The sequence below is a fragment of the Carettochelys insculpta genome, chromosome 12, assembly GCF_033958435.1.
Source record: "Carettochelys insculpta isolate YL-2023 chromosome 12, ASM3395843v1, whole genome shotgun sequence".
Lineage (NCBI taxonomy): Eukaryota > Metazoa > Chordata > Testudines > Carettochelyidae > Carettochelys > Carettochelys insculpta.
In genome coordinates this window covers 35,583,142-35,608,790 of record NC_134148.1, presented here as the reverse complement: position 1 = coordinate 35,608,790, position 25,649 = coordinate 35,583,142, and the positions used below count along the sequence as shown (strand labels likewise).

The 25,649-nt window shown below is 41.3% G+C and overlaps 1 long non-coding RNA gene across 13 annotated transcripts in view; it reads left to right on the top strand.

Moving 5' to 3' along the window:
* LOC142019691 (uncharacterized) overlaps positions 1–25,649 on the top strand; it is a 131,654-nt gene that overhangs the window by 84,738 nt on the left and 21,267 nt on the right. For 8 of the 13 annotated variants that reach the window (XR_012647162.1, XR_012647161.1, XR_012647152.1 and 5 more), the window contains 2 exons: positions 981–1,064; positions 12,523–21,831. This is a non-coding gene — a long non-coding RNA (uncharacterized LOC142019691). Of the gene's footprint in view, positions 1–980; positions 1,065–1,270; positions 1,921–1,942; positions 2,078–12,522; positions 21,832–25,649 lie in introns of those variants that run through there. The other 5 variants (XR_012647158.1, XR_012647157.1, XR_012647156.1 and 2 more) reach the window with 5 other exon arrangements.

The window sequence follows — 25,649 nt, the reverse complement described above, 5'->3', positions numbered from 1 at the left end:
TCACTTAACAAAATTTATTCTGACCATGGATGGAAAATATTAGAGGAAATGCTGGTAGGGATGTACTTTTATCCTCATTTTACAGATGATGGCAGGCAGCTGAAGGAAACTAAATGGCTTGCCCACATTCATACAGAAAGGTTATAGCAGCACAGTGACTTGAAGCTGGATATCCTAAAGTTTTAGGTTTAGTGGCTTATACACTGGACCTTGTGTCTCTTCTTGTGCCATTGTTTGCATGGGTGCAACATGGAAATTTTAAAATGCTGTCTAATGAGAACAGCAAAGTGTTTTGGATTGGCAAATGATGTCTTAAGGCACAAGGCGTGGGAGAATTAGATTCTGTTGAGCTTATGCTTTTAGGCCCAATCCTAGTTCCATTGAAACCAATGATAAAACTCTAGCTGACGAAAGGCTTGGAATTATGGTAAAATGAAAATCATTAAACCTAAAAAGATAAAAATACATGGAAATCTGATAAACAGATCAGGCAAACTTAAGCCAGACCTCTCTCAGTATTTGAAACCTTATTTTTATAAAGTGCACGCTGATTTGGTGTTTCTCAGTTTTGGGGTGTCCAACTTGGGACAATGCCAAAACTCCCATTGATTGCAAGAGGACTGGAATTTTACCACTCCTATTTGCAGAAGGGCAACAAACAGTGGAGTCAGCCAAGCCTGATGGTACTTTTGAACATTTTGTCTCTGGACCTTCAGGTGATTTTGCAGTTGAAGAAGGGAACATTTTTCATGGGTATTAATATTGCATTGTCTTATGTATGCTGAAGCCACAATTATGCAGTTGTAAAATAGCTCTTTCTTGAATAGTACGTGTGTAGTCTGTAATGCTTTACTAGCCCATTTTCATCTCCCTGTTCTATAACACAATAAGCTGTCCTCTTTATAGATGAAAATATCCTTTAGTGTAGTGATTTAAATTAATTTAAGTGATCTTTTCTCTCTTTTTTTTCTTTTGTAAAGAGTGCTTCTGCTCTGAAGAAATGGAGTTGTGGGTTCCATGTTTGCTGCTCATTGACTTCAAGATCAAATGTGCACAGTTTCTAAGTAAGAATTATTTGCCTAAATGGTCACGCTAAAAATGCAATTCATGACCTGAAAGTCAAGTCATGTTCTTTCTGGCTCATGCATTATTCTCACTAGAAGTAAAGATTCTGTTGATTTGGTTTCTGCCTGTCTCACTCTGAGGGCTATGTTGGCTCTACCGTTCTGCTAACACAGTTATTAATTAAAACTTACTTTTGCCCCTACAGCTTTTAAAGGAATGTGACTGAATAGAGTTCACAACTGAACTTCAGTAAGGGGGAAACTGAGTCCTATTCAGAGGTTTATTAAGAGGCTTCTACAGCACTTCAGTCCCATATGAGTTTTCAGGGTAGGCTTTAAAGTGGAACTTCAGTCGTGCATAGTCATTGCGTTGGCCACTTGCACAAAGTGAATTTTATCCACTGTATGTTGAAAAATCTACAACAGCAGCTCATATCTTTTAATTGGCTTAGTGGCTATAATTCATGTACTTGCCTCACATATTGGTTTGATCTTTGTTTTGATAATGTGTTTGAATTTTTCTGCAATATCATTATTAAATGGCTCACCATAAGAGGTCTTCTCCGTTTCAGCAACTGATCCTTCGTTGCTTAATCTTGAATTCTCAATTATTTTTATCTCATCTTGACCTATGTCATCTTATTTGAGTCAGAAAACACCACAGCCACAATCCAATCTGACAAGATAAACTATATAGCCAAGAAAAGTAAATGATTTTCATACTAGTAGGCTCACATAAAAGATCAATTTTGTCTTGAGGTTCTCTCACCTGTAGTGATTGCAACATTTTTTCACATATTTAAGCTATTGGCATTCAGTAAGACCCAGTGATATAGGTTGATATTTCCTGATATTTCATTCCACTTGTTCATCTCCAGGCACAACTTCAAAATGATTTTGATAAGTATGAAAAGCTCTATATCACCTAAATCTATGGATGGTGTCCTCCCCACCCCCAGCCAAACCGTGGACTATAGCATTTTACCTGAAGCAGACATACAACTTAATTTTTTAATAATAGCAATAAAAATCTATTTCTAAATCAAAAATGTTAATGGTGAAGGCTTCAGCTGTTCAAACATTCTTCTTCTTAAAACCAAACAGTGGGCAATATCTAATTATTGGTTTATTTTTCCCTTTATGTTATTTCTTTTCATTTATGCCGCTAACAGAATGCATGTTATGTACAGGTTTCCTGCAACCCTTTTCCCTATTATCATGTTTTTGGTTTCCACACTTTTACAACTCTTTAAATTAGGAGAAATTATTTAGTTGTGGGGGAGGAAAAATGAAAGCCTATAACTCTCAGTAGTGGCTGAGTTAGTGTCCATTTTCCTTCTGTCACTTTAACCATTTCAAAACAAAATTCTGGATCTTTTTCATTTCTATTGCACTCAATCTCAACCCTTCAAAACAAAAGAAAAATGGACCAAAAAGGGGGTCAGTAAAATTCAAAATGTAGGTTTTATTGTGAAAATGTTTGGAAAAAGTCCCAGTTTGAGCATTACAAAATGGAAACAATGTCAAAAACTTGATTTTTCTTTTGTCATGAAACAGTTTTCCATTTTTCAACCACCTCATCTTAAGAAATTCTGAAACTTCACCTGTGTGCATCACTATGTTTATCTCAGTTCTGTTTGGCTTGGATTCTTCTTTTATAAGATACCAGCCACAGCTACACTGTCTCTTCTGAATTAATTATGGGTTTCTGCTGCAAATTTTGAGTCTACGCAAATGCACATTAGACTCATCAATCATTGGCCCCCATATCACTCATGCTAACTGCTACATAAGATGTCTCATCTCTTAAGTATTCCGAATACCTAGTGGCTACAGTTTACACTAACAAGTTTTGCCAGCAAAGTCCTGGTTTTGTCGAAATAATTTGTGGAGCGTACACACACAAAATGGGATTTGTCGACCGTATTTGGACAAAACATAGCACTTTCATGGACAGTGTTCTGCCTCAAAGCTATTCTACCATAGCCTAATATATTACCCCTGAAGAACGTGCATTTTCTTAAAAGTGAAAAACCAGACAAGATGGAAAATACATTAAAATGTTTACTAAAATATTAAGATAGTTTGATAAACTGATGAGAACATAGACATTTCTCCCTTTATTTGTTTTAAACCGTGATGGGATGTTTCAGCCTTGCACTGAATCAGAGAAGGCTAATCTGTCTCATCTTGCCAAGGAAGCCCTTGCTGTTTGGCCTTGCTGGGCATGCTCCAGCTGCAGGCCTGCTATAAAGGCCTGTGTAGCTGGTTTGTCTGGGCTGGCTGCTGCTGGGGAAGGAGGTGCCTTGAAGCTCCAGAGAGGGAATTGTCTGCAGACCAGACCGCAGAGTCTAGTCAGCCAGGGAGGACTGGCAAAGCTTCCAAGCTGGAAAGGAACACCACAGAGGATAGCTGGGAATTCAGGTAGGAAGTAGCCCTGTGGAGGGGAATGCTCTGTGGTAACTGAGCCCGTTTTGGTTGGAGTCCCTGTCAAGACAATGGTGGGCCGCCCCACTGCTGGTAGGGCCCCGGGCTGGGGCCTGGTGGAGTAGGAAGGATCTGGGCCCAGGGAGTTTGCCCTGCAAAAAAGGGCCTTGCTATATAGACTCTGACTGGTAGGACACACTACCTGGCCTAGCTCTATAGACTCTGGCTGCTAGGCTGCACTGCCCTTCAGAGAGGGGTTTGGTATTGACTTTGCCTGCTAGTTTACATTGCCCTGTGGGGGGAAAAAGGGAGTTCTGACTAAACCACCCTGACACAAGCATGCATCCTGATTTTTCTGGGGAAAAACAACCACAACAGCAAATAATTTATTATGGGTGAGGAAAGGTGGTTTGGCAGGGCAAGTCGTGGAGGAGGTGTGTGGATACTTGAGTCCAGTTCCAGGCTGCACCACAGACTTCATGTGTTACCTTGGGTCAGATATTTAATCCTTTGTACTTCCATTCCCCATTTGTGAAATGGGGATAAGAATACTTTTCTACTGTTCTTTATCTGTTGTGATGCTCTGACCTGTTGGTCCTCTAAGTGCTATTATAATACAAATAATTATAATAATGGACCAGATGATAAATCCATGCAACTAGCAAAATACTGTGTAATCACTGCACCCATATCAGATACCCCCTCATTTAAGGTGAGTGGGAGGGCATTACTTAGCATCATCACATATAAATTCAGTTGCTCCTAACGGCTATACACATACTGTAAGATCATGGACGAAACTTTGCTTGCGAATCGAAACTGTGTGGGAATGTTTCTTTTCATTCTCTGCTCCAGATATGATGCTGTCCAGCTGATTGTTAGGAAATAATCAAAATACCTGCCAGAAAAATCACAAATCAAAAGAAAATGGTTTTTGAAGCACAGCAATGCGTTTTCCAAAAGCTCTCACTATAGGTATAGGCTGAGTAGTGAGAATAGGGCAAGTATTATAAATACCTAATATTCTTGTTGAATCAGTGGAAAGACTCCATTGACTTCAGTTGCAATAGGCACCAGGCCCCACGTTTATATCTAATCCTTTTACTGAACAAATCTTGTCCACTTCTAAAAGTTTGGACTATCTGTAATCAAATTACTAAAATATATTTAGACAGAAATATCCTTGGTCTTATTATCTCCTAGTTTCCCCAGATTTTGTCCAAAAACTCTTCAAAGCCTAGTGGTTAGATAAACAATATCAGGATGCTTGAGGCCTAAGCAGCGGTAACATTTTACCTTTGTTTGCTGTGAGAAAGAGGGTTGTACATAAGCCACAGAGTTTTAACTTTCACCAAGTTAAATAAAGGTTTAGTAAATGGCATTCATGCCCTTTTAACCCCCAATATCCAGAGTGCATCCTGTGTGACCATTCATTACTTATGAAATGGCTGTAATTTATACCAAATGGGGAAGGTGAATTCAAACAGAAAGATACCGTCAATGATAAAAAGATAACACTTCTCTGTAACAGATGCTCCATTTTATGATGGAAATGGGGAAGTTGAATGCTGCAGGTGCTGGGCTGACATTAGGTCTGTGGAGAATCATTAGAGCCTCCTTAGAGATCTAGGTTTACTCTGTGTTTAATCAGCCACAGTCAGAAGAAATGGCTTCATTTCAGCTTGATGAGAGCCAGATTACAAAAGGAAGATAGATGGCCAATAAGGTTCATCACTATAAGCATATTGTCTTAATTTGAAGAAACAAGCTGGCATCCTGTGCTGAGGAAAAAGTAAAGTGCAATATGGCAAGTATCAAAACCAGGTTATTTCAAGTCTCGGTACACCCTTAATAAGAATTTCTTGTTGTTGTTCTTTCAACCAAGGTAGTTTAAAAAATCAGAAATAAAAGTGCAACACACCACAAACTGCAAAAGTTACTCATGAGATTCCAGTACTTTAGGTTCCAAAAGCCTGATGCCTCTTGAAATATTTTTCTCATTTTATCAATTCTCCAGACATATATTTGAGCTGACTGTTGATCAAAAGGGTCTCTGACCATAGTATGTACATATACCTTTTAAAAGGGTCGAGGTGAAACAGTCTATCAAAACGTCCCATGACACCCATGGTCCAACTGGAACCATGAAACTGTCAGCCAGCACAGGGACGCTTGCAACAGTATGAAATGGTATATTGAAAAGAGTGGGACCTAGACCAGTGACCTCATTCCTGCAAGAGACAGGGATGACCATGGAGCTCTCTGTTTTCAGAACCCAATATAGAAGTCCTTACTTAGCTTTCCTACAATATGTTGTTCATTATTTATCTTTCACACAAACACATCCACAGAAGTACCCTGTAAACTAAACAAGCTGTTTCTCCTACAGGACATTGTCAAGACAGGGCTATTTTGGTTACGAAAAGCCTGGGGAGCTTTCAGATATTGTGGTGATGGGGACAAAAACATTATTACAAGTTGAACTCTCTCCAATCTCGCAATATCCATAATCCAGCATGATTTTTAGTTAGCCAGATGACCATTTATCATGGATGTGGCCAACTTTCCTGTGGTCCCATAAAGCTTGTTTACAGCCACCATTCCTGGCTATCAGTGTTCTGAACAGTTATTTAGCTCTAGTTTACCCCTAACTGTTTAAGACTCCAGTAAGCAATGAAGTGCTGGTAATGCTGCTAAACAATACTGACCTCCTGTAGTTCAGCATATTCTCTCATTTGGCACCAGTAGGATCCTGAGGGTGCTGGACTAGAGAGGTTTAACCTCTAATAGCTTTTTCTGGAGGAGCACATAGAGCAGAGATTGGCAATAAGCCGGATGCCCTTCAGCAAAGTTAGTTCCTAGTGGGCTGGTGGCACTTATTTATCTATGCATCCACAGGTACAACTGCGTATAGCTCCCATTGGCTGAAGAGCACTGTTCCTGGCCAATCGGAGCTGTAGGAACTGATGTGAACTGGGACACCACTTCCTATAGCTCCCATTGGCTAGGAATGGCAATGCACAGCCAATGGGAGCTGTGAATGGCCATACCTGCAGACACATAAGTAAAGTGCCAGGGGCTAACCCTGGTGAACTGCCTCCAGCTCCTAGATGCTCCAACCATGTTGGAATAGTATGATGACAGCCCCTATCCAGCTGCCTAGATCTTTATTGGCAGAGTGCTGAGCAGTCACAATTCCAATTGAAGTAAGTGGGAACTGTGGATGCTCAGCACTTTTTAAAATTAGAACATACATAAATGCTCCAAAGAAGTTACCGGATAAGGGCCTAATCCCAAAAGGTTGTTTTGTCTGACTCAATATGCTTTGGATCAGGCCCTGAAAGAGAGAGGATGAAACAAGTGGAGGAGGGTTACAGCTGGATGGGGAATATCAATAATCAGATGTTTCAGCATAGTCTATGTGCACAGTTTGTAGGTGTAAAAAGCTGATTAATAGCAGGATATACCACCTGCTGAGCTGTTATCAGATGGCAGATTTGCATATGCATCATGGCACAGGATAGTTTTAAGGAGGGACTGGAAGGAGGATAATGTGGTTGCTTTATGGAGCTTCATGAGGTGTTTTCAGGCAGCATGTGACCATGAAGGTGCTTGAGGTAGAAGTAGAGAATCCATCTTGGCAGAGCAAAGGTGAAGGCTGACATCTCCACTGACATAATGGACAGAACGGGGCTAAATTTTGAAGTGGTGTTGAAGGTAAAGCCAAGAAGCTTGTGTCAGAGGACGGTAAAGTAGATAGGGAGATGGCCACCAGTGTGACCAGAGCAGCTGCATTTTGAATGGAGTTGAGGGAAATGAGGTGGTTGTACTCCCGACATGATATGATCATCTATAACATCTTGATAGATAAAACAGAAAAGCAGATGACAGTATTCTCCAATGGTCACCATTCTATTATCGTCAGTCCCATGCAAATAGCACACTATCTTTCTTTTTCCGGGTGTCCAGCTGTTTCTTCTCTTTCAGGTTCTGTTCATTCAAGATCTCTTGCTCCTCTTTTTTCACTAGTGCAAATATGAAAGTGAAGGAAGGACTCATGATTAACATTGTGGTGAGGGAAGAGAATTAGGCCTTGTGAGTCCCTTGAAGCATAAAGAACATGCTCATTTTCACCTCACCTCTCATTTTCCTGACACACCAGAAAAATAATCTCAAGCCTTAGGAAGAACAATGACATTCATTCAATCTTTATATATTTTCCAAATGCCTCCTATCTTATGTAAAAGCAGAGCATGAATAGTTACACACAAGCAAGTCTTTTTAAACAGTTCTGTCCATGTCACCTTTCTGGTTTTGCTATATCCGTTGTACCTCCATATACAGAAACATTTAACTGTCCCAACCAATAACTGTTTTATAGCTGAAAAGTGTAGTGATGTGACCCCTGAAAAGTTTGTAAAGGTGCCTTTGCACAGACTTCTTTATGGAGTGATCTGGAGATGCCGAGATAGACTAATGCGAGCACGTTATCAAATCTTACCTTTTCTTAGGCACATTGACTCCATTTTTCAGAAAACAAAAGGCTGAAGCATTCACAAAGTGGGGACGTAAGAAACCTAACAATTGGTAGAAATATTATCATCCACTATCCTGGTAACATTATCCAGTCATTCCCACCCACAGATGTAGGCCCACAGGGTGGATTTAGGCTTAAAAAACTGCAGACAACACGGTAAGTGTGTGGTCCTCAGTGTCTGAGGAGGAAGTGAGCAGAAATGTCTCCCAACCCACAGCTGAAAGAGGTGTGGGGGAAGGGAGAGCTGCCCCAAAGACTATCATCTTTCTACTATCTTGCTTTCTACATATTGCTAAACTATGCTTGGCAGGCATGGCTTTTATCCTGTTTTTGAAGAGCAAACCCTTTGCCTTTGGAATGCATCAAACCATATTCAGCTGAAAAGTATGATCACCTGGTAAAATATTCTCAAATTTCCTATAACTCTTTGCTCCTCTTCTTGCCTCTTAGCAAATTACGTCATTTAAGCACTGTTATAAGTAATGGTGGGGGAGAAAACAAAACAAAACAGATCCTTGTGGGCATCTGACTTGTGGGCCCAAGCTGAGTTGAGGGGACATAGAAGCTTTCTTCGTTTTGCCCTTCCACCCTCAATATTGGCTAGATCCTGTGTGTAAACTAGAGCAATTTTAGAGCAGCTTTAATTTGCACCAGTAGAAAAGATTTGCTAAAGCTCAGTTGGTTGGCACAGGATTGCTAAACAGTTTGGTTATGCCTCCTTCTGGCCCTAGGGTAGCCATCACATTCTGCAGTGCCTGGAGAGGATGGGCAGATGTTCTGATATACAGCCAAGTATTCCAAGTTTATGCCACCTGGAATTCCTCAGGAAAAGAGGCTGCCCGGTTAGGTCACCTCATTGTTCCCTTTTCATGGCAGCACAGGACAGAGCAGGGGTCAAACCTGTGCTCTGACCTTTCTGACTGAACTTCCTATTTTAAAAATGAAGCTCATCTCTGCTTTTCTGCAAATCATATGTGAATTAAAGGGTGGAGGAAGATAATGTAAGTGGATACATACCAACTTACTAAGTTTTGGGCAAGCTCTGCCTGATCATGTACATGCAAGTGCCAATGTTAGCATTGAAAATGCAACATCGTTGGTTTTGGAGAGAAATTTTTGCCACCAAAGGGCCTATAAAATCTTGGTGATGTGTGCAGACTTTCCTCTGTTGGACTCAGTCAGTAAATAAGGGTTATTCACAAAGAGTAAAGGTTTTAGTCCAGACTGGGACTTTATTCAGTGACATAATTAAAGAGAAACCAGTTCTCACCTCTGGTGGGCATGCATCATCCTTTTGGATTCTGGCAAGAAGGTAGAATATTCTTCCCAGCTCATATGCTGTGGGTAGATGACATTCAGTGGAAGAGACTTATTTTTTTTCCCTTCAGCAAAGGCACATGCCAAAGCCTTCTTGCAACAAGTACTTAATGTTCTGCAGCATGTCACTCACGCCGCCTCTGCCAGTGCAAAATGAACGTCCTTCCTGGGAGAGCTGCCATTTGCACTGGCACCAAATCCCTGTGAAACAGTCACATCGAGGCACTTTACACATGACGGTGAGAGCGCACACATGTGAAGCACTTTGAAGGCAATGGTGCAGATTTTGGCATACTGTTTTGCATACTGCTTAGCAATCCACTGCCCATGGAGCAAGAGAATCCTATGCCAGTGACAGTTGCAAGTAGGTGGAATTAGTACCCACATAAGCCATGTATTTGTTGGCATCCTAGGGAAGAACGTGCATGTTTTGCTCCAAATAATATCCCTGCTGGGGTTTCTGGATCTACTGTAGTAGTACGGCACTGAAGAAGATGACTCAGCCAATAAGGTTCTATCTGATCATCAATGTGTATCTCGCTTAAACAGTTCCTTGACTGCAGGAGACAAGGGAGTTGGCAAAATTTGCTCCCTCTTTTGCTCTGCCTGGCTACGTCTACACGTGAAGCCAACATCGAAATAGGCTATTTCGATGAATAACGTCTACACATCCTCCAGGGCTGGCAATGTTGATGTTCAACTTCGACGTTGCGCAGCACCACATCGAAATAGGTGCTGCGAGGGTACGTCTACACGCCAAAGTAGCACACATCGAAATAAGGGTGCCAGGCACAGCTGCAGACAGGGTCACAGGGCGGACTCAACAGCAAGCCGCTCCCTTAAAGGGCCCCTCCCACACACAGTTGCACTAAACAACACAAGATACACAGAGCTGACAACTGGTTGCAGACCCTGTGCCTGCAGCATGGATCCCCAGCTGCCGCAGAAGCAGCCAGAAGCCCTGGGCTAAGGGCTGCTGCCCACGGTGACCATAGAGCCCCGCAGGTGCTGGAGAGAGAGCATCTCTCAACCCCCCAGCTGATGGCCGCCATGGAGGACCCAGCAATTTCGACGTTGCGGGACGCGGATCGTCTACACGGTCCCTACTTCGACGTTGAACGTCGAAGTAGGGCGCTATTCCGATCCCCTCATGAGGTTAGCAACTTCGACGTCTCGCCGCCTAACGTCAAAGTTAACTTCGAAATAGTGCCCGACGCGTGTAGCCGCGATGGGCGCTATTTCGAAGTTAGTGCCGCTACTTCGAAGTAGTGTGCACGTGTAGACACAGCTCCTGTGGCACATAATAACCTAGGATCCTATGGGCTCTAATACTTTGGTTTAATTTTGGTGGTGGAGTTTAGTATGCTCGTGACTGGGTGGTGCTGGGTACCTGTACTGTATCTGATTAGAAGATCTTGAACTCTGTGACTCAGTTGGGTTGTACATCTGAAGAACTCAATGAAAACCGCACAACATTTTCCATTGTGTATCACACCACTGGTCCCTTGGGCCTGTAGCAATAGGCAATACCTCCTGTTTCAGAGGAAGCAAACAGTAAAACTAGAGCAGGGGTGAGCAATACTTTTTGATGGGGGCCAAAGTGAGAATTTGGTAAGTTTTCACACTTTTCTGTGATATTATTGGCGGGGGTGCACATTCTGGGATGGAGACTGGGAACAAGAGGGAGCTGTGAGTAGGGGATTGGAGTGCAGGAGGTGGTCTGGAGCTTCGGAGGGGGTTTGGTGAAGTGGGGAGTTGTGACCTGGGGAAGGGGATTGAGGTGCAGGGTCTGGAAGGGTGTGTAGGTTCCAGAGCAGCATCCTTTCCTGGGGAGGGGCATAGGAGCAGGTACAGAGGGTTTGGGTCATGACTTGGTACGGAGAGGTTGCTGAAGGGGGTGCAGAAAGAGGGTTTGGGTTGTGACCTGGGTCAGGAGGTTGGGGTGCAGCAGACTGTACCCAGTGCAGGCTCTGGCCAGGAGACACTCATCTTAGGTTGTTTCTGGCCAGCAGCCTAGCAGGAACTTTGGGATGGCTCCCTGCCTGCTGCATCTCCCCGTGCCGCTCAAAGCAGCCAACTGCTGGGGCCAGCATGCGCTTCTCTGTGTGGGACAATGAACCTCTTTGGAGGAAGCATGCATAGCTCAGGCAACTGCCATTGGCCAGTTTCTAGCCAATGGGAGATGCAAGGATTGTGCAAGAGGTGGGAGCAGCATTTGGAGACCCCCAACATAGGGTGCATACCATGCAGAGACACACGCTGTCCCCAGCAGCTGGCTGCTTTGTGCAGTGTGTGGGGCAGTGGCAGGCAGGGAGCCTACCTGAGGGTTGCACTGGGACACAGGACATTGGCGGCCCAGAATATCATGGCAAGCTGGATCTGAATGTGTGGTGGGCCAGATCCAGCCTGTGGGCTGTATTTTGCCTCTCTGCCCTAGACCATACTTAGCACAATGGTGGAATGCTTTACAGAGAGTTTTCCTGAACTCTGCAGAACCTCAAGTTTGTCATGAAACACAAAGTTTGATTTCCCTTACACTGGTCTGTATAGCTACCCATAAAAGCTCAAATTCATCCCTCAGCTGGCATTAATGGAGTTACCAAGGATCATTCAATGCATAACAAATCAGAAAAGGTAAGATTTATCCAGGTTTATTTAAAATCCTGCTGCAGCATTAGGAGATTGATTATTGTATGTCCTGAATGTGGGGGGGAAATCAATGCAATAGTGAGGCAGTAAAAAGGATACAGCAAGGAAGAGGGAAATATAGACACTCCCTCAAATAAGACATAGTAAAAGAGAAAATGTAATATGTTTACCTTACAAAAACAGCCACTTTGTATGTCTGGATCCACAACTTCACTGCTGGCAAGGAAGGGGGAGAAAAACCTAGTAATTTATGGCTCTTATTAATATGGTAGGCTGGATATGTTGACAATATGTCAATAATTATTTCTGGAAAGACCCTAGCAGTCGCCTAGAGGACTCTGTAAGATGACTCGTTTTACCAGCAGACAGATATGTGTGACCTGAGTTTTCTGACAGATGTCAAATATATCGAAGTGTGGTATGGGGAAGATCATCTTATTGGCAAAGCAATGAGAGGCCTCTGGGAAGATTAATGCTAAGTCTGACTTATGTTGTACATTGTGTCCCCCTTCTCTATTTTTGCTGTAGGGGAGACAGGAAAGAGTGATTGTGCAGGGCCTCAGGTAGACTCGATTTGGCACAAATATGGGTAAGTGATAATCCTGGTCCATGTGGCACCTTCCGGACTTTGGGAAGGGTTTAAAAACAAACCAATGAACAAAAATGCATCGGCAGAAATAGTCGTGGCTTTTGATGAACCTGATTCTGCTGTATGTGAGTCCAACAGTGTGGCCCTCATCTTCCAAGTGGCTAGTGACTTGGTGTCCAAGTTACAGAGGTCTTATTTTCAGGAAGTGTTAAGTACCCAACATCTGAAAATTGGGCCTGCTGATGGGGCAAGGAGGGGAGGAAAAGGGGCAATTTCCTGGGAGCCAGGCAAGTCAAAGGGGCCCAGGACTCCTGGCTGCCTTCGCTGCTACTGCAGCAGTGGCGGTGGGTCCCTTTAAATCACAGCTGGAGTACTACGCTGGGCCCCTCTGAGGTCTGTCGGGGAGGCCAGGCTGTGCTCTGGGTGGTGCCGACTCCAGCTTCCCCAGTCCCTCCCTTTCCACCTGAGACCCTATCCCTTCTGGGAGTGCTGAGCTGTGACTCCCCACACCTAGCCCTGGGGCCCATGGTGGCCACCAGTCCTGCTCCTTTTGTTTCTGATGGTCCATGATCACCCCAAAATGGAGGCACTTAACTTCATCAGTCTCTTTGGAAAATGAAACTCCAGGACATTTTACTCCAGGACATTTTTGTGTTCTCATGATAGCCCGGGACTCTTTCTTTCCAGAGCTGGGACATTAGTCCCTGGGCACAGCTAAGACACCTTATTTGCTTGGAGTGCCTTGTTTATTACTGATCTGCAATAGTGGCTGGCTGCTGGCATTGCTGATTCTCCCTTGAGAAGGAGAGAGAAACTGAGTTCCTTTCGCTCTAACTTCTAGAATTTAGTAAGGCACTCATATGTCAGTGATGCTCGTGGCACAGCAGCCTGGAATAGAATAGAACAGAATAACTCTGGCAGCCTGCCAGGCAGTCTAACCATTTGCACACTAAACTCCATGCCCTGCAGTGTTAAGGTGCTCAGCTTACAACAATATGGTGGCTGTAAAGGGTCATGCCATTCCATCTTTCAGTTGGCAAGCATGCCCTCCACATTTCTCTTCTCTCTCACACCTGCTTATGCATGGAGCTCACAGAGATTTCACCTCAAACTAAGGACACTGGAGCTGCACTTCTACAATAAACGGAAGGCAATAGCATGCCACGTTGATGGCAGAAATGCTAGAGCAGCGCAATCCGTTTGGTATTGTATGACAGGAACAGGTGTGTCCTCTCCAATACAAAACATTGTGTTTGAAATATAAACCAGCCTTTGTGTTGATAAAAGATGGTCATTTGTGCAGCTCCCCAAAGGGTTAATTACCCACCCCCACTATTCTGTGGTCCTGCAGGAAGGAGCTGTTAGGAACTATTTCTTAGGCTGCCCACTGACTGTCCTGAAGGCGTGGGCGCAGATCCTGCCTTTTCAGCTTGCGGCTCAATAAAGCCTGGAATATATGTGAGGATACTGAGAACAGGTGGTGGGTTAAATTTTTTGGCCTCCTTCATGTTTTTGTTTCAGATTTGGTGATGCTGGAATACTTTGAAATCATGCAGGTTTTTTTCAAAATTGTTTGGGTTGGGAGAAAAAGATCAACTGTTTTTGTTCTGACATTTTCTTCCCAAAATAAACTCTTCTAGCTTTTTCATATGCTGGAAGTTTTGGAAAATTTCATTTCTGGTTCATCTTGAATCACTTTTTTCCCAGAATTGTCATGGAACTTTAAAAAAATCCACTATTCACGCATTTTTACTGAGAACCTCTGTGTGGCTGGTCCATCTGTGGATCACAGAATCATAGAATACTAGGACTGGAAGGGACCTCGAGAGGCCATTGAGTCCAGCCCCCTGCCCTAATGGCAGGACCAAGTACTGTCTAAACCATCCCTGATAGACATCTATCTAACCTGTTCTTAAATATCTCCAGCGACGGAGATTTCACAACCTCCCTTGGCAATTTATTCCACTGTTTGACCACCCTGACAGTTAGGAACTTTTTCCTAATGTCCAACCTAAACCTCCCTTCCTGCAGTTTAAGTCCATTGCCTCTTGTTCTGTCCTCAGAGGCCAAAAAGAACAAGTTTTCTCCCTCCTCCTTATGATACCCTTTTAGATACCTGAAAACAGCTATCATGTCGCCCCTCAATCTTCTCTTTTCCAAACTAAACAAGCCCAATTCTTTCAGTCCATTACTGGCACTGCTCTACAAGCTGGGAGGTATGGCTGAATTTGCCTAAAGGCAGCAATTATGACAGTGGAACAGACTTCGTGGAGGAGTTGGGGATCCAGCAAGCTATTGATGGCCTCTGATTAGTACAGACAGCTCATGAAACAGAGATGCTTGCACATAATAGCAATGTCTATGTGGCAAAATTACGTATAGGTTGAACCTCTATCATCCTCCACCCTTGGAACCTGACCAGTGTCGTATGAGAGAATTTTCTGGACCATGGGAGGTCAATATTGACCAGCACATTACCAACACCTCCACTGCTTACTGTGCTTTTAGAAGACATTTAGGAGTAAATTATTGCTAAATAACAGCACAGAACACTGTGAGCCAGTGTTGATGGCTGGAAACAAACTTTTTGGGACCACAGGAAACGTGGCCTCACCCATGTTAAGTGGTTGTCTGACTAACAAAAATCATGCCAAATTATGGATGTTGCTGTACCAGAGAGTTCCAGATTAAAGAGGTTCAACCTGTACTGCAATTAACTGAGCTATTTTTAGCCCTCATTTTTCTTATCTGTGCCATTTTGTTCTGTGTTTGACCACCACAACATTCATGACTGTTTCCTAGTAATACAAATAAATAAAAATGTCTTTCACACTGGAGACATTTTTGCCTCTAAAATTAGGCTTGCAAGTTGGAAAATATGACTATATAAAGGACTTGATGGAACAGAGGGTACTGCTTGACTAATCCACACCAAAATCCCTTTCAACAGAGATGGATATGTAAAAAATAAAAATCAAGATCATGTTCATGGTTTCAACAGAAACAGGAGAATTTTCTTTCCTTCACCTCTAGAAGTGGCACAAATGGAACTATTGTGTTAGCAGGTGCTGCCAAACTAATTAAAAATATAGTTCTGACTATTTACCCTCGTTAGTTACACCACTGAGATTTGTATGGATCAGGCAGCTTAAGTATTTTGTCAGTTTTCAGACATAGAAAGGATTTGTCTTTTCATTTTACTTGGGAGAGTATTTAGAATTTGCTTTTTTTACTTCCAGGCCACCAGTTCAAATCTGCCCCAGTGGTATGTTAATAATGCTTAGCAATCACAGTTTTATATGTGCAACGCACAGTCTGGATTAAGTAGCTAAACTCTCAAAGCCCCTGTGAAGTGAGAGGGAATGTATTATTATCTCTGTTTTACAGATGTGGAAATGGAGGTACAGAAAAGAAGTGACTCAGGCCAGGTCTACACTAGGAGGTAAAAGTGATTTTTAGATAAACAAATCCAGCTACAAGAATTGCGCAGCTGGAGTTGACTTATCTAAAATTGATTTTTTGCCAGAGTCCAGACAGCAGGAAGTCAATGGAAGTAACTCTCCCATTGACTTCCCTTACTCTTTGGGACTGCCAGGAGTACTAGGTTTGACCGTGGTGCCATGACAGTTCGATTTAGTGCATACCAATTAGGCATGCTAAATTGAACCCTGGAAGACTGACTGCCGGGGGTCCATCTTCCCCTAAGTGTAGACATATCCTGTTCACTGAGGAAATAGTAGAGACTGGATTAGAAATCAGGATGATCTGACCCTTAACCCCGCATTTATTCTTCCATGAGCAGTTATGTCTGAAAGATGATGGTTCAGTGGTTTGAGATTGGTTCTTGCACCTGAATAGGGTAACACAAAATTTACAGAAAATATTATGAAGTAGAATTTCTTTTTTCTCACAGAAAACTGAATTAGGACACTGAGGGATCATGTCCCTGTAATTCAGAAGGACAAGAGAAGATGCATTTGAGAGCCTTAGCTAACCTTGAGGTTCCAGTTTTATATGTGCTTGGCATATCTTTAGTCAAGTGTTTACTTCAGCACAAGTTGTACTTAGCAGTGCAAAGCAGTGGCCTGGTTGCAAAGAGCAGAAAGAAGCTCAAAGAACAGAAGTGTGTTTGGGGGTTGGGGGGGAAAGGGAGGCTGATCAGGGAATGGTGATGTTAGAGCCAAAGAGGCCTGAGACTAGCTCACAGTTGTGGGAATCTCAGTGTTTGCATTGTTGGGAGCATGCAGGAGGTAGCTAATATTCAAACACTATCTCCAGCACATGGTGAATGGTAAAGAGGGTAGGAGGAATTCCTGGTTTTTGTTCTTCCTTTGTCAAGTTCTCTTTTCTTTCTTTTCCAATCCCCTCTCGTCTCCACACTTCACTTTTTCTCAGTCAGATGAAGGAGCTGTGTTGAATAGAAAAAGCTGCATCATCTAAGCTGTTACAACATAATAGAGAATGATGTAACTCTACACAGCCTGTCATGTACCCTGGAAGTGTAATTAATAGGTGTGCTCTCCCCCCTACCCAAGGCAGGTGCTTGACTGATACAATTTGGGGTATCAAATACCAGACTGAATTGTTTGTTGTGGGTATAAGTGACACAGCTAAGAACACCTGTGAGCCAGATACCCTATGAATTCTGGCCCACCTGAATTATACACTTATGCAGTCAGTAAAAAGAACCAAACGTAAATTAACATAGCTTGAAGAATCAGACTGCACCAAAGATACAAAGCAAGACTATATAAAAACATGCTTTAAACAGCAGAGTCATCAGTGTTCCGGATTGTACAGCCTGGATTACATTGAAAATTGAGTGCTCTTTAAGCACATTTTCATGACACTATTTCCCATACCTGTTTCATTATATTTTCTCCATTCCCCCGCTCCATTTTATTTCTGATTTGACAACATGTGAATCAAGATTAAATGATTTGGACACCTCCCCCTTGCAACTAGTTGCATTTACAGTCTTCTACAAAAGTGGTTGAAATGAATTTTAATATGTTGATGGCACTTATTGAAGAGCTTAATATTCATAATAAATACCCCTTGGAAGTAATCACTAGCACATCCTTTTGACAGAGGGGTCAAGGCTGCTAATGACAATAACTACTGCAAAATGCAATTCAGTCAATTACGTTAATTAAATTTCAAACTCTGTAATGTCTTCCCATTTATATAGCAAACTAATGGGGAGGAATAGAACACCATCTTTATCTACCTCCATTTAAATGTCCCAGAACGTTTCCTTATGTTTTGTTTTAACATTTGCAGCTCTCACCAGTTACTCAGAACATTTTAAGATAATTATGGGGTTTGCAAATAAAGCTTATTCTTCAGCAAGAAAGGTTGAGATTTTCTTTTGAATGTTCTTTTATAGAATAAAAGCTTTTGCTTTACAGATACTAATCTGGTCTTTACAGACTAGCCTACGTTGGATTGTGCCAGCGTACATGGTAGAAGTGTCTACGTTTCAGCAAATGCTTTTTTAATTATATTGTTTGAAATCGGAGTAAAAAAGAACACAGCTGTCTGGAGATTTTACTAGCGTACAGGTTAGAGTATACATAATGAGCTCATGAGAAAAAACAACAGCAGGGTTTTAATATATTTTGTGTCGTGAAGATATTTTACACTCGGGGCCAGATCTGCAGATGGTGTAAATTGCTATCCTTTGATTCTGTGTACGGTCTTTCACCACACTCATCACAGCAATATCTCAATTCCTGTTGACTCCATTTCATATATACCAGCAGCAAATGTGACCCAGGTTTGTAACGGTGCGATAATGTGTAAAATTAAAGTCCTACATTATGAGGAACATGCATGAATTAAATTACAACAGCAATGACAATCCCACTCTGAATTCAGTAAAATCAATAACATTGTTCACAGGCACACAATAAGTACTCACATGAACGTTTGTAAAGTGATGAACAGGGTTGGTGTATGAGGAGGTTACATGAATTTAGGGACTATTTTGAAGTTGTCCATCCTTTGGGAAGCCCCTTATTTTGCCAGTAGTATAATCAATAAGATTTGAAAAAGGTCAATCTTTTTTAACCTCTCTAAGCAAATGCATTAGGTTCTGAAATACCCACTGGGATATTTTCTTTGTATCTTTGCGTTTTCACTGAACTCTTGTAAACTGAAACTATATCTTCAGGAGGCTCCCCAGTTCTCTGACAATGCTATAAATTTCATTAGGAAGGTGAAGTTCTGCAATGCAGTTAACTGCAAAAGTGGTACAAAGCAATAGCTTGGAGATACTGGCCTGCAGTACTTAGCACTTAACTCTGAAATTCAGATAAGCCCTATCAACTCAGGGTTGTGTTTAATGTTCACTCCTGCTTATATAGCACAGATACAACCTAGCGGTCACAGTGTTAACACTCCCCAATATCTATTACAATTAGTTTTTGATTAAGAGGCCTAGTGCGGCTTTTGAAGCCTTTTATGTTGTGTCAAATGGCTAGTGATGGAGTGAGATGCACAGACACCTCCCAGTAACAAAGCATCTTGTAAAAGGTTTCAAGCGAACTATTTTATCATCCTAATGGAAACCAGATGACTCTAACTCCCCCTTTAATTTCAACTATTTACTGAAGAGTCCTTGTTTTGAATTACTTAAAGATTTATTCTAACCTGCTATCTCATGCATTAAGAATTACTAATAACAAAGCCATTTCAAGTGGATCAAAGCTTTTAAAAACAACAGTGACTATGCCATTGCATTTTATTCTTCTGCATATACCACTTTGTAATCTTTGAATTTTTATATCACTGCCTGAATTTTCTTTTTCTGATTATCACGAATGAGAGTTTTTATTCAAACATTTCTACACGGCACTGGAGTTTCTCATTGTGATGGAGATAGTCAGTGGTTTGGGTTATTTTTTTCTATGTTAAGATCATTGATGACCATCATTTGGGCCTGATCTGCACTGGGCCTGATCCTCCTCAGAGTGAACTTATTGACACCAGGAGAATTACCTGAGAAGGGGCTGCAGGATGAAAATGAAGTCCTCTGTACACATTTCAGTTATTTCAATGGAGCAATGAGGTCTCAGGAAAAAAACTGAACCACTCTTATGCCAGCTTAATGGCTGGCGTTAGCTTCCAAGATCCCAGAATTCCTCATCTGAAGATGGAAGGACTTTAGGGTCTATACAATGGTGGATCATCTATCCCTATCTCTACTCTGGGTTGGTCTAGCCTTTCACGGGGCCTAAGTCATGCTGCACCTTGTAGTCCAGGGAGTCAAAGAAGTAGGCTTGCTGTTGCTGCCACAACTCCTGCTGCTTTACAGCATGTGTAGAAAAACACTATTTCCATGTGTCCTCACCTATATAGAAAGCAAGGTTCCTTCAAATAAGCTAGGACCTCAACTGTTGATCATGATGCCATGTAACACTGTTCTTTACATCTGTTACAGTGTGTTACCATGTGTGCTTTCCAATTCTCTGCACTTCTAAGATATTCCAAGCAATACAGCTAAAATGTTTTGTACTCAGTCACCCTGTTTCTGTCAAAAGCTAAAATATTTCTCTATATAAAAATTGTATTATCATGCTGCATGGTATTAAAGAATAACATGGATAGTTTAAAGAATATGGAAAACTGTAGCTAAATTGACATTAAAAGAAACACATTTGTCTGGAAAGAAAGATAAAGAAATAAAGATTTAAGCACAGAGAAACAGATCATGTATTAAAGTGTAACCATTAGAAGTGTTTTGAGAAACCAGTGATTACACTGAATGAGAACTCTGAACAAACAGACAGCATTATGCTTTATTTATAAAAACACCAAGCAAGCATGGACTTCTCTTGAGGTGGATATCAAGATTTATTGATCCTTTGGGAGAATAAATCTTCCGTGTTTCAGAAACATGTCGTCAGTATGTATTGTTATGATACAGACATTACAAATGTTTTCCTGGTAAATCTCTACACTGTGTTGATGGATATCAAAAGTGGGACCATTTTCCCTTTGAAATGAACCTTCTGTAATAAGTGATAAGTGAAGATGTACTTTTGAGGTATGGGAAAAACAAAAATCTATTCACTAACAGCAAGGAGAAATAACTGCTGAGAATTAGGATGCCAAAACCAAATAATATTAGTCATTACATAAACTCAGCAGCATGCATGTAATGTGCTAACTTGTAAAGATGATCTAATTGCTCAATACTGTTCTGTAGTTCAATTGACTTCTGAAGTTGGACTTCAGAAGGTTATTGACTCATTTGCATCACTGACATAAGCCAACTGCAAGGATGTTTTATTGCATGGGACAATGCTAGTTAGAGCTGCAGGTGGGCCCAGGCCTGGTTCTAGGTAGGGATGGGTGAGCAGATGTAGCAGCTGCAGGATGCTGCTTTGCTCTGATGCTCAGTTGTTTTTTTCTTTCTCCACTATTCGGGGCAGAAGATGAAGGGGGCTTGTTGAAAACATTTTCTGCCCTGGCCTGCCAAAGAGCTAGGCACACCTTTGGCCTGGCCTTCACTGTAAGGTTCAGATCTGGATCCAGGTCTTAACAAATAGCAAATTTCAGAGATGCATGAATTTGATCTGAGCTCACTTTGTTTAGAAATGACTTAATAATAATAATAATAATAATAATGAATAGTGGAGCACATGGCACTAAAAGCACATCACAAACATTAATTAATTAAGCTTCACAACACCACTGCAAGGCAGATGACTATTATATACATTTTACACAGGGGAAAGCTGAGATGCTTACAGATTACATGACTTCCTGACAGTCACATATGGAATCATTGTCAGAGCTGGAGGGAGAACTCAGGTGCACTGATTCCCTGTCCTTTGCTCCACCTATTAGGTGGAGTTGCCTCTTACCCACATTTTAAATTAGCACTCCCAAATTCAACTAAATACAGACACAAACAAGAGATTGGATGAATGTCTGCACAAGGAAGAAGGAAGACACAGATACACGTTTCTTCTTTATTCCTGCACTGCTGAATGGAAGGCTTGTACTCCTTGGACTTGATCCAAAGCCCATTGAAAGAGGTGGAAAGACTCCTACTGACTTAAGTAGCTTTTGGCTCAGGTGATTGCAAGGCTCTGGGGAACCATATTGTTGGCCAAACTCCCTTGCTTACTGTTTTTGGTTCTCTGTGCCTTAAATATTGAGTCTGTTCTGGTCTGGCTATGGTCTGAAGAAGTGGGTCTGTCCCACGAAAGCTCACCCAATAAACTATTTTGCTAGTCTTTAAAGTGCTACTTGACTGCTTTTTCTAAAGGGATATAGTAAGTGTGTTTCAAGGGCCCTCTGTACACTGGCTGGCACTCAGAAGCTGGCATTAAGAGCAACATGGTCTCACCTTGTTAGCGTGCTCTTTCCACAGATTTGTCCATAGTCAGCATGGTTCAGTTTAAAAGCCAAAAATTGTCCCTAAACTGCTATACAGATTGCATTGTTAATATTGTTTCATGGAATCTTGAGCCTGGAATTGGCATCATTTTATATATTTTAAATTGAAATAAATATCTGACCATGCACATTTATAACACATTGGTCATGTCTACACTGGCACAAAACTTCGAAATGGCCAAATCGAAGATTACTAATGAGGCATTGAAAGGCATATTCAGCACCTCATTGGCATGCTGCTGGCTGCGGCACTTCAAAATTGCCGTGTTTCGCTCCTGTGTTGCTTGTCCAGATGGGGATCCTTTTCGAAAGGACCCTGCCAACTTCGGAATCCCCTTATTCCTATGAGCTGATAGGAATAAGGGGATTTTGAAGTTGGCAGGGTCCTTTCAAAAAGGACCCATCTGGACGAGCCGCACAGGAGAGGAACGCGGCAATTTTGAAGAGCCACGGCCAGTAGCATGCTGATGAGGCGCTGAATACGCATTTCAGTGCCTTATTAGTAATCTTCGATTTGGCCATTGTGATTTTTTTCATACTATGAAAATAGACTCTGATAAAGTCTCATGAGATAGGGCAGAGTTGACTACATCTTACTATTTCAAAATAACCATATTGGTCAGCCATGACTTTCTACCGAAGTATTATTGGTATATAACTGCATGCCTAGTTCACCAACCCAACCATCAGAAATCTTTTCATTTTGATGATGTAACATGAGATCTACTTTAACTTAAGATGAGTATGTCATACTGGGTACAATGCACTTAAGATTCAAAGGAATATTTATCTTTACAAATGTTTTTGCACACATACATATAGAATCTGACATACATGTTATGATGCTCAACATTCCGTCCTGTGTGAGCATTCATTCCTCAAGTTTTACATTATGTTCATTACAGGGGGAAAACTCAGTCGTGCTGGATAGGAAAGCTACAGTTGAGTGAAATGGACAAAAGCTCATTCCTTAAGGCATATTTGAGAGAGAATCGCTGAGAATGCCTTTTTTAAAATCTGGGCAAAACTTTTACCATTGGCAATTAAAACACATTTTGCTGACAATCACTACACTGGTCCTGTGATCAGCATCAAAGGGTACTAAACTCCAACATTTATATGTTTTAATACATTTTTCAGGTGTTATCTGAAGAAGGGACTATGTTTTAAAAACATAAATTTGGAGATGAAATCTATTCTTTATTTCATGTTCTACAAAGTTGTCAACAAGAGAACATTGTGGACTTAGGATAAGAATCAACTTCACAATATATAGCCATGCAACACTTTTTAAACAATGACTCAAATAACTTTGGCTGTCTGAATTTGAAAAAAACACGTTAGGAAGGCAAGGGCAAGAAAGACCGACAAATTTATCTCTTAAAAATTAGGTTTCCTCTAGATTTATTTCCAGATGCCTTTAAATATTGGTCCTTGCCCTTCCCAATGTGACTTCTATCCACTGTTTTCATGAGCTTGCTGTAAACTGACCATTTTCCTGTGTTAATTATTAATATGACCTGTTTATGTACTAGTCATCCAGCTAACCATTAATGTCTGTTTACTCATTGATGACCTTTGCAACTATGTACCAGTCTCTTGGCCTGTAAATGTCAATTTTTTTAAAGCATCAAAATACTCTTTATAGCTTATGACTACCTAAATAACTCTTCAGAGATTTTTTTTGTTTAATAGACAATCAAAATGTAAATACTGTCATTTTGTGAGGATTCCAATCCACAGAATTTTAAGTGAAGGAATTTAAGTCAACAGTTCTGAGTGAGAAAATCTGGAAGAAATAATCTTACTATAAGGTTTTGTCACTTTTGTATTGAAAACTAAAACTCCAAACCCACCCAACCCATAACTCTGGACTAGGATTTAGTCCTGGAGAATGGAACACATTTTACTCAAAATGTCATTGTTAAGCACTTCCATATTCAAATAAGTCTGCAGGATTTATCTCTAGTTAGGCAGTCAGTATATATTAACCCTGATACTGGCAAGACATTTCTATTCCACACACTTTCCTCCTAATGGCTAAATCTTAGATTAGGCAATACAGCTGGATTAAGGCTGCAATGGGTGACCCTTAATTTTACCCATCACTGTGTATCTTTGGTTTTTGATAATTACATTAGTCTAATTTAAACAGACAATCGGAAGCTCAGTTAAAAACAAAAAGGAAAGCATTTCCCCTTAGAAATGTTATGCATGATGGTCTCTCCCTAGCTGTTAGCAAGATTAGAGATGTGGGCTGCTTTTTTTATTTGCTTGGTCCTCTACCCTCCTCGACTAGGACATGTCCCACTGAAATATTGTATTTTCATTTGTAGATTTGAAACTGGCTTTTTATGTCAATATTTTCAAAGATTAACATATTCCTGTCCTTAAGTAAGAGTTGGTGCTTTTTTGTGCTGGTACTTGTCTGTACTGAGTACTGGCACCTTGGTAGCACCAGCTGTGGGTTTGGCTGTGTGCAGTAACATTAGACAACAGGACTGCAGCTGAAGAAGCACATCATAGCCAATTGAAACTGCAGGGAGAATTTAGGGAGTATGTACCTCTGTTGCTTGAGGTGGATAGCTCAGTGGTTTGAGTATTGCCTTACAAAACCCAGGGTTCTGAGTTCAGTCCTTTAAGGTAGGTCATTTAGGGATTGGGGTAAATAGAGGCCAGGGCTGGTGCTTGCTCCTACCAAGAGGGTAGGGGGCTGGACTAGATGACCTCCTAAGGTCCCTAGGAGACATGGGTTGCCAACATACTTACTCATTTTTAACATCCCCAGGACACTGGGGTCAACTCTAGGTTTCTTACAAAACACACAATGGAACCATGAATAAACAAAAATGATAAGATATTTAAAAAAAAATCTCATTTGAAAACCCATACCTCAGCATTTCTTATTATCATGGTAGGAAACTGAGTGCTGACTCAGAGGACAATGCATAAAATATCACGCAGCATTTCTGGCAGCACCTAGATCTTCCTTATAGGTCTCCTTGTAAGACTGAGATAGCTTAGCATATCTTAGTTTATGAAACAAAAGCCATGTCTCAAAGGTAATAGTCCTCTGCAAAGCATTCCTTTATCTTCATATACTTTAACATATAAGTCAATTAAATATTTAATGTTTTTAAAATGCATACCATCTACATGGAGCAGTTCCATACAGTTCCAATATGAAGATAATCCACACAAATAACTATCTTCTCCAATTACCCAACTTTGATATCTTTTCCCAGAAAACTTATTCTAACCCAGGTTTAGGCTCATGGGGCTTATACAGAAAAATACATTTTCATGGAGAAGATTGGACCTGGGTCTGAAATTTTCCACAAGGTCAGTGGTGTCACTGAGGTTCATCCTCAAGGAAGAGAGAGTCCCTTTTAATTCAAATCATGTGGAAATCTGAGTCATACTCCATGGAATTGAATATGGCAGAGCAGAATATTGCTTGCCACTGTTTATGATGGATCCTTTTATAGAGCATTTGCACCTGTTTGATTCTCTTGAGCTGACCTGACTTAAATATCCTAAAGGGAAGATACACCCGGTGGGGGGAGATTTAAAACACAAAGGACTCAGCACAGGACACCTAGGTTTGTCATACCTTCCCTGAAAGAAGCCCTAATACAGGAGATGGTTTGGGCAG